Here is a 16405-nt window from a genome sequence, read left to right as displayed (position 1 = left end):
TCAGCATGAAATACAGAAAGATCTTCAGATGGGTATTTCATAGCATCCAGAATATTAAAATGAACAGTTATATCACCAAACTCCATGGACAGTGTGCCTGCATAAACATCTATCTTAGTTCTAGCAGTTTTCATAAAGGGTCTGCCTAGAATGATGGGAACTGATCCTTGAGAAAATCCATCTTCCATATTCAAGATATAAAAATCAACAGGGAAAATCAGTTCACCAACTCTAACTAAGACATCTTCTATGAAACCAACAGGATAGGCAACACTTCTGTTAGCTAAATGAATTACCACATCAGTTGACTGCAAGGGACCTAGAGATAGAGAATTAAAAATAGACAGAGGCATAACACTAACAGAAGCTCCTAAATCTAGCATGGCATTGTCAAACTTACTATTCCCTATGATACAAGGTATGCTGAATGTACCTGGATCTTTGCATTTTTCAGGAATTTGAGGAACAGATTTACCAATCAATGCGGAGACATTTCTGCCCATGCTAATCCGTTCACTTCCTTTAAGCTTCCGCTTATTAGTGCACAACTCCTTCAAGAATTTGGCATATCTTGGAATTTGCTTTATTGCATCCAACAGAGGTATGTTTACCTCTACCTTTCTAAACGTTTCCAAGATCTCTTTCTCTGCCTCTTCCATTTTTTTGTTGGAAACTGCTCTTGGAGGGAATGGAAGAGGGGGAATGTGCTGCTTCTGCAAATCAGAATTTCCTGTGGAAGAAGATTCACCTGCACAGAAATTGTTAGTGTTAGGTAAATTTTTGTCATCACCTTTTTCTGGAATAGAGTGAAGTTTGGCAGGTTCATTTCCAGATGAGGAAGGTGCTACGGGTTGAGGTCCTTGACATTGCTTTCCCGACCTCAATGAAATGGCACTGACATTTTTGGGATTTTGGACAGCTTGAGAAGGCAACTTGTCAGAATTCTGGGACTGTTGTTGATTCAATTGGGTAGCCAATTGTCCCATCTGATTGGTTAAGCTCTGAATGGAGGCTCTGGTCTCTTGCTGAAACTGCATGTTCTGCATAGTCATTTGCCTCACAAGTTCTTCGAGGGAAGGTTGTGGAGGGGCCTCAACTGTTGGCTGTTTTTGGGGTTGTTGCTGTTGTTGGATTGGTGGAGGAATGTATGGTCTGCTTGGGCCAGCAGCATTTTGGAAGGAAGGAGCAGGCTGCTGTTGTTGCTGAGGGCTGGACCATCTGAGGTTAGGGTGATTCCTCCATCCAGGGTTGTATCTGTTGCTGGAAAGGTCATAATTGTTCTGCTGTGGTTGATTTTGCTGCTGAGGTTGAGGAGGTCTATTGTAAATATTTGCAGCATAAGCTTCAGGCTGCTCAATTGCTCCAGGTTGCTGCATGGAAGGGCAAAGGTCTGTATGGTGGTCAGCAGAGGAGCACAAACCACAAACCCTTGCGACAGGTACAGATTTCTGATTCAAGGCCAGCTGGGTTACCAAGTTAACCAATGCATCCAGTTTGCCTTCAAGCTTCTTAGTTTCAGATGATGTAGATGGGTTTGTAGCTACCTCATGCACTCCTCTAATGACTATGGCATCATTTCTGGCGCTAAACTGCTGGGAGTTGGAGGCCATCTTCTCAATTAAATTCCTGGCTTCAGCAGGAGTCATGTCTCCAAGGGCTCCACCACTGGCAGCATCTATCATACTTCTCTCCATATTACTGAGTCCTTCATAAAAATATTGGAGAAGAAGCTGTTATGAAATCTGATGGTGAGGGCAACTGGCACATAGTTTCTTAAATCGCTCCCAGTACTCATACAGGCTCTCTCCACTGAGCTGTCTAATACCTGAGATATCTTTCCTGATGGCTGTGGTCCTGGAAGCAGGGAAAATTTTTTCTAAGAATACTCTCTTAAGGTCATCCCAGCTCGTGATGGACCTTGGAGCAAGGTAATACAACCAGTCCTTTGCCACTCCCTCTAATGAATGAGGAAAAGCCTTCAGAAATATGTGATCCTCTTGGACATCTGGGGGTTTCATGGTGGAGCAGACAATATGAAATTCCTTCAAATGTTTGTGCGGGTCTTCACCTGCAAGGCCATGAAACTTTGGAAGCAAATGAATTAGTCCAGTTTTAAGAACATATGGGACATCCTCATCAGGGTATTGGATGCACAAGCTTTCGTAGGTGAAATCAGGTGCAGCCATTTCCCTTAGAGTCCTCTCACGAGGTGGAGGTTGTGCCATGTTCTCAGAATGTGCAAAATCAGAATGCTCAGAATCAGAATGCTCAAAATTATAATGCTCAAGATCAGGATGTTCAAAATCACCAATAACAGAATGCACAAATTCACCAGTTATGGAATGCTCATAATGATCAAAAGGTATAAAATGATGCCTAACTAATCTATGAAATGTCCTATCTATCTCAGGATCAAAGGGTTGTAAGTCAGATGGATTGCCTCTAGTCATACACTACATTCAGCATGCACACAACTAGTTGCCTTGTCATGTAAATAAAGGTGTAGGTTTGAACTACAGCTACCCTCAAATGATATCCAAATGACTTGAAATTTTGTGAGCAACCCTATAAAATGATGAGAAGATAGCACAAAAAATTTCAGACAAAAATTCAAAGTCTAACTATGAAAGCTAAAAATGGTAGGTTAAGAAAAATAAGTGAATAAAACTTGAAAAATAAAAAACTTTTGACAGAATCGCTTTTTTTTGGACGATGGCCGGCCGCCACGGCGTAGGAAATTTTTTTCTACCCCAAATGCATATATAATAATTGCGATTCTGATAACCGGAGCAAAAGTTATGGCCGTTTGAAGTGTTGACAAACACAAAATTTGCTAGTTTTTTGGAACTTTCAAATCTGACCAAACTAAAGGCTCTAGATATTTTTCCCACACAATATGGATTAAAAGAAGTTACCACAAAAAAATTCAGCCAAAAATAACAACCCTAGCTACTAAAACAAAAAATCTCAAAGAATTCAGCACGAGTGGTCGCTAAAATCCGTCTCTAATTGATTTCTACTACTACTCTGTTTTCAAGCACAATCTTCACAGCAAAACACCCAAGACTGAAACAGGGGAAACGCTTAATGGTAAAACTGAAACAGAACACACATTAAACAAAATACCAGGACACTAATCAACACTAACACACATACTAACACAATACTAACAATTAAACATAAAACACGAAAGGATTAAACACACAACACTAGCTAGCTATTATGAACCTTTGGACATTGCTCCCTGGCAACGGCGCCAAATTTGATTGAGGCCGTACCCGAATCAAATAAACATGAAAATGCAGTAACTAGGAAGTGATCCTAGGTCGTTTCCCAACGAGCAGTGACAAACCAAATGTTCATAATATACTTGCAGTAACAGTAACGATTGGGGGGGGGGTTTGTTTGTTTTGTGATTAAAGAGCAGAACAAGTAAACTGAAATACGAAACTACTAATATTAAAAACGGGTTGTTTCCTCTGATTCAGAAGCCATTCTCTTATCCTGGGTTGGAGAATTCGTCCCTAACAGTCAACCACTTAATCCAACCCTATTTCAATTTACTAAGCGAAAATCAACTTAGGGTTTTCAATACGTGATTAGGCACCACATACACCAGTTAGCCCTTCGTCCATTAAGCATGAACGCAAGTTAGGCTCAGAGGCAATTAATCGAACACGAAGCGTGCACTGATTAATATTCACGAATTTGGGATACTGGTGAAGGGAGAACTGCCAGGAAACCACATTACAAGCGAAACCTCAAAGAGAGTTGGGCTTCGTCCTCAAAAGGAAACAACACCAGAAAATCTAGCCTTCCATGGATTCAAACAGAAAACGCAATTGAAACATGAAGCAGAAACGTAAATGAACAGAAACGTAAACGAAAGTAGAAGAAGAAGCAAGAACGAAATTGTAATTAGAAGCAGAAAACGTAAAATTGCATTACAAACTCAGAAACGTCAAAACAGAAAAACGAAAACCCTAAAACAAAGCTCTGAATAATGAATAGCATAACAGAATAGAATGCCCTCACGAATCCCAAGGCAGCTATTTAAAAAGAGTCACTCAAAGTCACTGGGCCCTATTACAATACTCTGGCCCAAAACGAAATAAACACTGAACAACATAAAATAAAATTGCGAAATTTCCTAATTAGAAATTAACTAAGGTAAGCACTGCTTTATTTGCCCTCTTCAAGTCCACAACCAAAATCCGGATTAAGCCCAATGTTTCATTAATTCCTGAAATTAAATTAAAAACATCAAATTAGCTAATTGAGCCCAAATAATAAAACTGCCTAATTAATTGACAATTAAGACCAATCAATAATTAAAATGGTGCAAAAAGGGTTTAGAAAATAGAAGAAAATGATGGCACATCACACTCTTTGATTGGGAATTTCCTTTCTTTTCTTTTTTTGCTTTCTCTTTGATTGGAAATTTTCCTTCTTTTCTTTTTTGCTTCCGAGGGTAAGGATTGACATTCTCACCCTGGGTCAAGGTTTATGGTGAGTCAGGATTTTGGCTCAAGGTTTGTAGAATGGCTAGACATGATACATGTCGGGGTTTGGTTTGGCTCAAGGATAAAAGGGATGCCCCACATTATTTCCATGACACAAATGCAAAAATGATGATTTGGAAATTTTATGCAAAACTGGTCATGCATGCACCTATGCGGACACTCAAGTGTCAAATTTTTATGGTCATGTGATGCTAGGGCTCAGGATTCATTTCCTCTATTTTAGTCAACCCAATGTTTTCAAAATATGTTCTTTTATCCATTTGTGCATTAATCCAAGTCCATTTTGGGTACTCAGGAAAATTTCACAGCATTCACCCTTCAGGTGTACACACATTTTTTCAAAAACTAGCTATGATCAGCGAATTTTTCTTCAAAGAAAAGTTGGAAGTCATCTCTTTTCAAAAGCATGTTAGCTTTTCAGCTAGACAACTTATTTTTCTTTTTTCTCTCTTTTTCCTTTTTTTTATTTGTTTGTTTTTGTTTATTTTTCCTTTTTTTTTTCATGAGGTATTTTGCTACCTAAACATATGTATATTTTTGTGAGGTATTTTTGCTATATACATGCATATCCAAGGTATCTTGCTACCTAAACATACATATATATATTTTGTGAGGTATCTTTTTGCTACATACATGCATATCTAAGGTATCTTGCTACCTAAACATACATATATATATTTTGTGAGGTATCTTTTTGCTACATACATGCATATCTAAGGTATCTTGCTACCTAAACATACATATATATATTTTGTGAGGTAGTTGTTTGCTACCTAAATTACATACATGCATATCTAAGGTATTTTTCACTACCTAAACACGCATACATATATTTTGTGAGGTATGACTACCTTCCGAGCTTGTGCTCGTTTTATTTAAATTCTTAGGATCATGAGCAACTAGGTGTGTCCAATATGACTTGAGAAACAAAAGGTGATCAAATAGCAGGCAGAAATTTAAAAGTTACTAGGTTGCCTCCTAGTAGCGCTTCTTTAACGTCTTGAGCTGGACGCCTAATGATTTGTCGGTCATGGACCTAGTACTTTGCTTACCTTTGGCTTTGGACTTGGTCGCCTATTGGTCGGCCATGTGTCGTAGGCAACGCTCTAACCTTTTTATGGATGAGCTGAGGTGAACTCTAAAGGTGGTGGCGGTGTGTCTATTGCCCGCTACCAGCCATCCCAATGCTAATGTGGTGTTTCGCCCTGTGCCTGCCTGGGGGCGCAGTACTTCTTGATGAAAGCTCGATTGGTAGGGGGGCCTGATGACCTTGCTGGGGGCGACAGGCACTCCTTAGAACTGACAGAGACCCGTATTTAGAGCTTGCAACTCCAAGACCCTGTTGGCCTTCTTCGGGTCCACTAGGTGTCTTGTGGGCACAATCCCTGCAAACAATAGATGACATCAGAAATCAGTTGGGGGAGGTGCATACTTACCTATGCCACGACGACATGAACTTGCTGGGGGGAACGGGCGCCCTGTAGGGCCGACAGAGGCCCGTAACCAGAGCTGGAAACCCCAGGGCCCTGTTGGACTTCTTCAGGTCCACTGGGTGTCTTTATGGGTGTAACATCCTGGAAATTTCTACCCGGAATTTTTGGAAACGATGTATTTTGAATGATTATATATATAAGTATTATTCAGTGTCTATGCCTATATGTCCTTGGTAGAAGTAGGAATAGTGGGGGCAAGATATGCGGGTTAGGCTAATTAAGGAAGGGAAATCCATAACTGGGAGGTTATGAGTTAATTCCTAATTAATTAGTTAAAAATCATCGTTTTGCGTGCAACTTAGAATTTAACGAAACCAACCTCTGAACCACGCTCGGGGTTTTATTCTGAGCGTTTTGATATATATATTGCTTGCTTTCGAAAACTGGCCCCGACGGACGCAGAGAAACGCGAGAAATTGGAACCAGAGAAACGGCACGCAAACCGAGGTAGGATTTCTAGCGTTTCAAAGGTCAGATTTTCCTCACTTTTGTGACTGAGTATGGGTCACAGTCAAAAAGAGAAAGTGGGCCCTTCTTGCTCCACTCAAATAGGGACATGTGGCAGAGCTTGAATAAAATAATAGAAAAAGAGAAAACCCTTTTATTAAAACCAAAAAGCAACTCTCTCTCTCTCCTCACTCAGCCCCACATTTTCAGAAGCTCTCTCTCCCTCTCCCTCACGTTGCTTTTCTTCCTCCCTCATTCACCATTGAAGCTCCACACAAAGCTTCAACCTTTGGTGCTCATTTCTGCCCCAAATCGTGAAAGGAGAGCATTTTCGGGGTCGTGAAGTGCGTGGCTACGAGTGGGACTTCGAAAATTCAGGTTTGGGTGGACTTCTTTCTCTCTTAAATTTCGTGGGTATGGGGTTTTGGGAGATATGATGGGTAGTTTTGTTAGTTTTCTGCTTCATGATGGTTATTTGTGAAGACTCTTGTTGAAAGTTTGTTGAAATTGCCATGTTTGGATGAGTTAAACCTACCCATTCTGTTTTAGGGTTTTTGTGATGTTGTTTGTGATGTTTATATGATGAAATTGCTGATGGAAATCTGTTAGAGACGAAGGGTAGAACTAACCTAGGGTTAGAAAGTGAGAATGTGATGTTATGAGTGGAAAAAGAGTGAGACTTTGAGGGTTGGAAGGCTAAGTCTGAATTCTGTGGTAAATGGAGGTTAAAGTGAGTTAATACTAGCTTGAAATTTCATTTAGGACTTATGAGAAAGCTTGGACTGTGCTAGAGAGAAAAATAAATGACCAAAGTGAACAAAGAGCCATTTCTAGGGCAAATTTGGGTGTTGAAGAGTCAAATTTTGATTCGGTGAGATTTTAGGTGTAAATCCAGTTTGAAAAAGTCTAAATGGATGTTATGGACTGGTGTGAGGTGAGAGTTTGCTTCAAATTTACCTCATTCTAAATTTCACTTTTCAAACCTAGAAAACCCATTGAATTGAGGGGTTTTGGACACCTAGATTTTGTGTTGCTGTGGTTTGAAGCTTGGCTTTGGTTTAGACATGTTTGATCATGTGATGGGTACCCCATAATCCTACAAGCTTGAGATGAGGAAGTGTTGAAGGGTGAAACTTCCTGCTTTTATTGTTGACCACAGAGTGGTACCTGGAGATATGTCGCGGGGGTCAGGAGACCTTGGGGACGTCAGGTGGGGTGCTATTGCCCAAAACCAAGCTTGACCAATCCCGACCCAACCCGGGCATAGTCGGTCAGTGAGAACCTGTGATGTACCTAAGCAGGCGAGCTCCTGGCAGTCAACAGATAGAAGGAACAAAGACCACAAAGCAAGGAGGCTTGTGGTGGCTGGCCAGCTGTGAAACTTGATTGATAGGTAATCGATTACCAGGTATGTGTAATCGATTACACAGTGCATTTTTGCATATTTCATGTCCTGAGGCTGTGTAATTCAAGTTTATCCTCTGGTAATCGATTACCAAGGCTGTGTAATCGATTACCAGAGATGGGAAAGCCTTAAAATACCCATTTTACTTGCATGTAGTGGTTATGAGACAAATTGTGTGTAGCGCAGTTAAATTCTTGTGAAAGAGTCTACCCCTTTCTCTGACTGTTAGGTTTACTCTTTTGTTTTTGTATGGGTAGACCTGATGTATAGGAATTTGATGATTGTATACATGTGGCTGAAGCCACCACTATGGACCTGTGGAGTGGATACTACCCACGCCTACACCATATCGTCTAGTGGAGCCCGTTCAAGTGATCGAGGTAACGTCATACGAGGAAGATCCTGAGGAGGACCTGGAGGAGCTACCTCCTGAGCCTGCTGTGGATGCCCTTGACTTTCTAGAGGGTGATGAGGATCCACTTCTTGAGGTGGATTCTCCCGAGGAAGTCATGTCGACATCTGAGGCAGACTCTACGGAGGATAGTGGCCCAAGGGAGATGGCGATCAGCGGAGGCTCTTCATCCTAGTGGACAGCTTTTTGGATTAGTTTTGTATACTTTTGAGGGTGGGTGTATCTAGGACTGACTGTTAGGTTTACTCTTTTGTTTTTGTATGGGTAGACCTGATGTATAGGAATTTGATGATTGTATACATGTGGCTGAAGCCACCACTATGGGTGACGTTAAGTCACACATTGTGTGTATTTCTGCCTTGTTGTCTTGAGCATGGATGTGTGACTGATTCATAGGATTGTTGTGTGTATAAGTATGTATAAAGAGAAGGATGTTGTTATAACTGTCATAGCCTGTGTGGTACACTCTCTCTTTAGGATTTCTTGGGTGCTAATAGTTTCCCTACAGGATAGGTATGGCAGGACGTGGTAGGGATCAGAACCGTGATGTCCTTGACCGCATCACCGCTGTGCTGGAAACTCTAGTGCAGGAATGTGATGTGGAACCGGCGGAGTATCGGGGACTCATGGCTTTCCGTAAGAACCACCCGCCAAAGTTCAGTGGAGACTATGATCCGGAAGGTGCTGGGTTGTGGTTAGCTGAGACGGAAAAGATTTTTGAGGCGATGGGTTGCCTTGAGGAGCATAAGGTCCTTTATGCGACATTTATGCTCCAAGGAGAGGCCGAGAATTGGTGGAAGTTCGTGAAGCCTTCATTTGTTGCACCTGGAGGCGTAATTCCTTGGAATGCCTTCAAGGACAAATTCCTGGAGAATTACTTTCCACGAGATCTCAGGAAGAGGAAGGCGAGGGAATTTCTGGATTTGAAGCAAGGAAACATGTCTGTTGGGGAGTACACGGCTAAGTTTAATGAGCTTCTGCAGTATTGGCCTCAATACCAAGATGCTCGGAATGAGGAAGATTTATGTGCTCAGTTTGAGAATGGGCTTCGATTGGAGATCCAATAGGCGGTTAGTTATATGCAGATCACGGATTTTAATCAGTTGGTGACAAAGTGCAGGATTTTTGAAGATAAGATGAAGGAGAGGCAAGCTAGAGGCGTTGGAGGACCTCAGAGGAACCATCCTTTTAGAGGAAATGGTAACAAGAGGATGAAGCCGTATGCTAGCAACAAGGGGAAGCAACCTATGGCTGCCTCCAACATGAGCCAGTCAAGGGGGACTGGGGTACAATGCTTTCAGTGTGGAGGACCGCATCTTAAGAGGAATTGCCCACAGCTCCAGCAGACACAGGAGAACCGTTGTTATGTTTGTGGCAAGGTGGGCCATTATGCTCGAGAATGTAGGGTGACCGGAAGACCGACGGTAACTGCCAACTCCAACACCGTCAATCGTGGACCCACTAATTCCACAAGGAGCGGTAATGTTAGCAACAACAACATTAGTGGTGGAAGACCAAAAGTACCCTCTCGGGTGTTTGCTATGAGTGGTTCAGAAGCGGCTGCCTCCGACGATTTGATACGGGGTAAGTGTTTGATTGCTGATAAACTACTAGATGTACTTTATGATTCAGGTGCCACGCATTCTTTCATATCTCATGCATGTGTGGAGAGGTTGGGGTTATGTGCGACGGAGTTGCCATATGATATGGTGGTGTCTACTCCGACGAGCGAGCCTGTAACCACCTCTCGGGTGTGTTTGAAGTGTCCCATAATTGTTGAGGGTCGATCTTTTATGGCGGATTTGATTTGCCTACCTTTAGCTCATCTAGATGTGATCTTGGGGATGGATTGGTTATCTACTAACCATATCTTTCTAGACTGTAAGGAGAAGATGCTAGTGTTTGGTGGAGATGTAGTTCCAAGTGAATCTTTGAAAGAGGATGCAGCCAACGAAGGAACGGAGGATGTTTGAACTTACATGGTGTTGTTCTCTATGTATGTGGAAGAGGGCCCTGAAGTTAGTAGTATACCGGTAGTGGCAGAATTTCCGGAAGTTTTTCCTGATGATATTTGTGAATTGCCACCTAAGAGAGAAGTGGAATTCATTATTGACTTGGTGCCTGGGGCGAATCCAGTGCCGATTGCGCCTTATAGAATGTCTCCGGTGGAACTAGCAGAGGTGAAGGCACAAGTACAGGATCTTTTGAGCAAACAATTTGTTCGTCCAAGCGCATCACCGTGGGGAGCGCCGGTCTTGTTGGTTAAAAAGAAGGATGGAAGTATGAGGATGTGTGTAGACTACCGGCAGTTAAACAAGGTCACTATCAAGAACAAATATCCTCTACCAAGGATAGATGATCTGATTGACCAATTGAGGGGAGCGACGGTATTTTCGAAGATCGATCTGCGATCGGGGTATCATCAAATCCGAGTTAAGAAGGAAGATATCCCAAAGACTGCATTTCGGACTCGGTATGGGCACTACGAGTATTTAGTCATGCCATTTGGAGTGACTAATGCTCCGGCTATTTTCATGGATTATATGAATCGTATATTCCATGATTACTTGGATCAGTTCGTGGTTGTGTTCATTGATGATATCCTAGTGTATTCGAGGAATAAGGAGGAGCATGAGAAGCACTTGAGGATTGTGTTGCATATTCTGAGGGATAGGAAGTTGTTCGCCAAACTGTCGAAATGTGACTTTTGGTTGGAGAAAGTGCAGTTCTTAGGGCACGTGATTTCTAAGGACGGGGTTGCGGTGGATCCGAACAAGGTGGAGTCGGTTATGGAGTGGCAACAACCGACAACTCCAACAGAGGTTCGAAGCTTCTTGGGGTTGGCAGGCTATTATAGAAAGTTCATTGAGGGATTTTCTAAATTGGCATTGCCCCTAACTAAGTTGACTCGTAAGAATGAGAAGTTTGTCTGGAATGAGAAGTGTGATCAAAGTTTCCAAGAGTTGAAGAGGCGGTTGACGACAGCTCCAGTGTTAATTTTGCCCGACCCTAAGAGAACATTTGAAGTGTATTGCGATGCAAGCGGGAAAGGCTTGGGGTGTGTGTTGATGCAAGAGGGAAGAGTAGTGGCGTATGCTTCACGTCAATTACGTCCTCATGAAGTTAACTATCCGACTCATGACTTGGAACTAGCAGCGGTGGTCTTTGCCTTAAAGATTTGGAGGCATTATTTGTACGGTACTCGTTTTGAAGTTTTCAGTGATCACAAGAGTCTCAAATACTTGTTCGATCAGAAGGAACTCAATATGAGACAACGAAGATGGATGGAGTTCCTCAAGGATTATGATTTTGGACTTTCCTACCATCCAGGAAAGGCTAATGTAGTAGCCGATGCGCTAAGCCGGAAATCCTTACATGTTACGACTATGATGAGTTTGGAGCAGAGATTGATAGAGGAGTTCCGAGATCTGAATCTAGCAATTGAGGTGCGACCCAAGAGCTTATTTGTGGGAGCATTGCAGATCACCAATGAATTTGTAGATCACATACGCGAGGCTCAAGGGGATGACCCGTTTTTGCAAGGCAAGGTGTTAGAAATAATGGGGGATAAGGGTGTGGAGTTTGAGAAGGACACAACCGGGTTAATTAGATTCAAGGGGAGGATATGTGTGCCATCTTTAGATGATTTGAGAGTAAAGATCTTGGAAGAAGCTCATAAAAGTCGTCTTAGTTTCCATCCTGGAATGACTAAGATGTACCAAGATTTGAAGAGAAGTTTTTGGTGGCATGGCATGAAGAAAGATGTAGCTGAATATGTAGCAAGATGTTTGACATGTCAAAAGGCTAAGGTTGAGCACCAACGACCATCGGGAGAATTGAAGCCATTGGAGATTCCGGAATGGAAATGGGAGAGCATATCTATGGATTTTGTATCTAGTTTACCCAAGACTAGTCGTGGACATGATGCTGTGTGGGTCATAGTAGATCGACTCACCAAATCTGCTCATTTTATCCCAGTGAATATGAAGTATAGAATGGAGAAACTCGTGGAGTTGTACATCAAGGAAGTAGTAAGGTTGCATGGAATTCCTTCTAGTATTGTATCTGACAGGGATCCGAGGTTCACTTCGCGATTTTGGACGAGTCTACATGAAGCCTTGGGGACAAAGCTGAAGCTTAGTTCAACTTATCATCCTCAAACAGATGGTCAGACTGAACGAACCATTCAGACTCTAGAGGATCTACTTCGGGCGTGTATTATAGAGCAACAAGGTAGCTGGATGGATTGTTTGCCATTGATTGAGTTTACTTACAACAATAGCTACCAAGCCAGTATTGGTATGGCTCCTTTTGAAGCTCTATATGGACGGAAGTGCAAAACTCCTATTTGTTGGTATGATGATGGAGAAGCAGTACTTCTTGGACCTGAAATGCTACAACAGATTAACGAACAAGTGAGGTTGATTCGAGAGAAGATAAAAGCATCTCAGGATAGGCAGAAGAGCTATTATGATAAAAGGAGGAAGCCACTAGATTTTCAGGAAGGAGAACATGTGTTTTTGAAGGTTTCTCCCGTAACCGGAGTCGAAAGAGCTCTTAAGGCTAGGAAGATGACACCCAAGTATCTAGGTCCGTATCAGATTTTGAAGAAGATTGGGCCTGTAGCTTATCATATCGCCTTACCTCCGAGTTTATCAAATTTGCACCCTGTGTTCCATGTCTCTCAACTGAGACGGTACAACCCAGATCCATCACATATACTTGCAGTGGACGAGGTACAGGTGAAGGATAACCTCACCTATAGAGCACAACCTCAGAAGATCACTTACCGAAGGATGAAGTCGTTGAGAGGAAAGGAGATCGAGTTGGTGAAGGTGCAGTGGGGAACCGATGAGGGCGATTCTACCTGGGAGTTGGAAGATAGGATGAGAGAATTGTACCCAAGTTTGTTCATCGAGTAGTTAATTTCGGGGACGAAATTCCTAAAAGGGTGGGAGTATTGTAACATCCTGGAAATTTCTACCCGGAATTTTTGGAAACGATGTTAACGTCACTCCCCGAAACCTACTCCCAAGTTTCAGAGATACACAACATTCACACAACAAGACCATAACAGGTTCACTAGAATCCAACTTTTGCTCTGATACCACCAATTGTGGCGTCCCTAAATTAATGACTGGTTTAATAGAAATAATTTAAATAACAAAAACCATGGTAAATTTTTTTTTTCTTCTTTTTCTTTTTCGTTTCTTTCTCTTTTCACCATAACTAGGTTTAGAAGGAAAATCCTCATTATAAAGTCCTGAATGGCCAGTTCACAACTCTATTCGGAGTCATTTCTTTCTTACCGCTCATAATTCTCTAAATTATTTTGCTGTTTCAAAAGGAAGAATGTACCAGCCATTACTTTAGGTCGTCACATGAAGATAAAAGAATAAAATACGGTCGATAAACTCTATTACAAATAAAGTTGCTAATGCTTTCTTTTCAAATAACAAGATCGATTATAAATGCATTCATCATTTAAAGCTGTCCAAAATATGGGAGTTTTACAAAATATATAGTGTCATCCAGAGCAAAGGTGTCATCAGAAATCAGTTGGGGGAGGTGCATACTTACCTATGCCACGACGACATGAACTTGCTGGGGGGAACGGGCGCCCTGTAGGGCCGACAGAGGCCCGTAACCAGAGCTGGAAACCCCAGGGCCCTGTTGGACTTCTTCAGGTCCACTGGGTGTCTTTGTGGGTGCGATCCCTGCAAACAATAGATGGTATCAGAAATCAGTTGAACCATATGCATACTTACCCATGTCGGGACGACACATACCAACTGATACTTTTGCAGGGGGAGATTGGCATTGCGGTCGCTGGGCAGAATGTTGCTAAGTAGCAATGTCATCTATATCTGTGTAAGAGTGGTCATGTTGGTGCGCATGATCCGCACTCGTCTCTTTGCAGCGGCACGGGTGAAATCTTGCCCCGGTATGCATAGTAGCCGTGTGATAGCCTCCCTCTCTGGTTGTGCTCACACAGTTGGCCCTCCTCCAATATCAGGGGGTGGCCCAGGAACCGTTAAAAGGAAACTACTGGCCCCTTAACCGAGAGTGCAAGTCTCGGTTAAGCATTTAAGGACAGAGGACCTTAAATTCTCTTAAGGTGTGGATGTGGAGCACACTAAAAATGAGGACACGCAGCCCTCTAAAGGTGAGGGCGTGCAGCCCTCTCCAGGCGAGGATGTGTAGTCCTCTGAAGGTGAGGGCGTGCAGCCCTCTGTTGGCGAGGACATGTAGTCCTCTTCAAGGTGAGGGCGTGCAGCCCTCTGTTGGCGAGGACGTGTAGTCCTCCTCAAGGTGAGGGCGTGCAGCCCTATGTTGGCGAGGACGTGTAGTCCTCTCAAGGTGAGGGCGTGCAGCCCTCTATTGGCGAGGACGTGTACTCCTCTCAAGGTGAGGGCGTGCAGCCCTCTGTTGGCGAGGACGTGTAGTCCTCTCAAGGTGAGGGCATGCAGCCCTCTGTTGGCGAGGACGTGTAGTCCTCTAAAGGTGAGGGCGTGTAGCCCTACGAAGGTGAGGACATGCAGTCCTCTGATGGCGAGGGCGTGTAGCCCTCTGAAGGTGAGAACGTGTGGTCCTCTAAAGGTGAGGGCGTGTAGCCCTACGAAGGTGAGGACATGCAGTCCTCTGATGGCGAGGGCGTGTAGCCCTCTGAAGGTGAGGACATGCAGTCCTCTGATGGCGAGGGCGTGTAGCCCTCTGAAGGTGAGGACATGCAGTCCTCTGATGGCGAGGGCGTGTAGCCCTCTGAAGGTGAGGACGTGTGATCCTCTAAAGGTGAGGGCGTGTAGCCCTACGAAGGTGAGGACATGCAGTCCTCTGATGGCGAGGGCGTGTAGCCCTCTGAAGGTGAGGACATGCAGTCCTCTGATGGCGAGGGCGTGTAGCCCTCTGAAGGTGAGGACATGCAGTCCTCTGATGGCGAGGGCGTGTAGCCCTCTGAAGGTGAGGACGTGTGGTCCTCTAAAGGTGAGGGCGTGTAGCCCTACGAAGGTGAGGACATGCAGTCCTCTGATGGCGAGGGCGTGTAGCCCTCTGAAGGTGAGGACATGCAGTCCTCTGATGGCGAGGGCGTGTAGCCCTCTGAAGGTGAGGACATGCAGTCCTCTGATGGCGAGGGCGTGTAGCCCTCTGAAGGTGAGGACGTGTGGTCCTCTAAAGGTGAGGGCGTGTAGCCCTACGAAGGTGAGGACATGCAGTCCTCTGATGGCGAGGGCGTGTAGCCCTCTGAAGGTGAGGACATGCAGTCCTCTGATGGCGAGGGCGTGTAGCCCTCTGAAGGTGAGGACATGCAGTCCTCTGAAAGTGAGGACACACAGTCCTCTGAAGGTGAGGGCGTGCAGCCCTCTGTTGGCGAGGACGTGTAGTCCTCTGAAGACCAGGGTACTAGTACCCGAGGGTCCATCCTTATGAGAAAGCAAGAGATCGACTCATCGAGAGAGCCGGTCATCCCAAATTCAAAAGATTTGGGCATTTAGATGTAGGGAATCTATGTAGTTAACATGATTTTGAGGGATGCAAATGCATGCAACCTTTGTTGTGAAATTTGGGTAAATGCGGACGTTATATGAAACAATGCAATGTAATGGAAAGTTGTACAATGTTCATGACATTCTTTCCCTATTTTGTGATTTTGATTTTGATTTGATTTTTGTTTTTTGGAAAACACAGATTGACTGCCCTTTTGAAAAAGGTGATAATTCATGCAACCTCATCCTATCTTTTTGTAAATCTCTCCGGGAACTCCCTTAGAGTGTATGTTCTTTTTTATTTAGTCACTTGACCATTTTGGAGTGACGGCAATGGAGTCGTTTGATGTTTAATCAATCCATTGAAATCCTAGGGTTTGTCCTCTTTTTTTATTTAAAAACATCGATGGGTGAGAACTTTTGATCGGCCCCTATGTTCACTTGAGGCTCATGCACGGTGCCCCTCATTGCCCCAGTGTAAGGCTTTGAGGTACCAATCGTTGTCTTTCGTCATGACCTTGTAGCTGGGAACCTATTGAGTGAGAACTTCTAATCTGCCCCTAGGTTCGTTTGAGGTTTATGCATGGGGCCTTTCATTGCCCCAGTGTAGGGCTTAGAGGTACCAATTGTTGTCTTGTTTT

General features: G+C 43.5%; 1 non-coding gene and 1 pseudogene across 1 annotated transcript; both read left to right on the top strand.

The window, feature by feature from the left end:
• Positions 1-16405, top strand: part of LOC112998138 (uncharacterized) — a 271594-nt pseudogene that overhangs the window by 88300 nt on the left and 166889 nt on the right.
• Positions 1741-1847, top strand: LOC112998262 (small nucleolar RNA R71). Its single transcript, XR_003263298.1, has one exon. It is a non-coding gene; the product is annotated as a small nucleolar RNA R71 (small nucleolar RNA).

Source organism: Glycine max, chromosome 10, assembly GCF_000004515.6.
Source record: "Glycine max cultivar Williams 82 chromosome 10, Glycine_max_v4.0, whole genome shotgun sequence".
Lineage (NCBI taxonomy): Eukaryota > Viridiplantae > Streptophyta > Magnoliopsida > Fabales > Fabaceae > Glycine > Glycine max.
The sequence above is the reverse complement of the archived record's forward strand: the minus strand, read 5'-3'. Positions and strand labels throughout refer to the sequence as shown.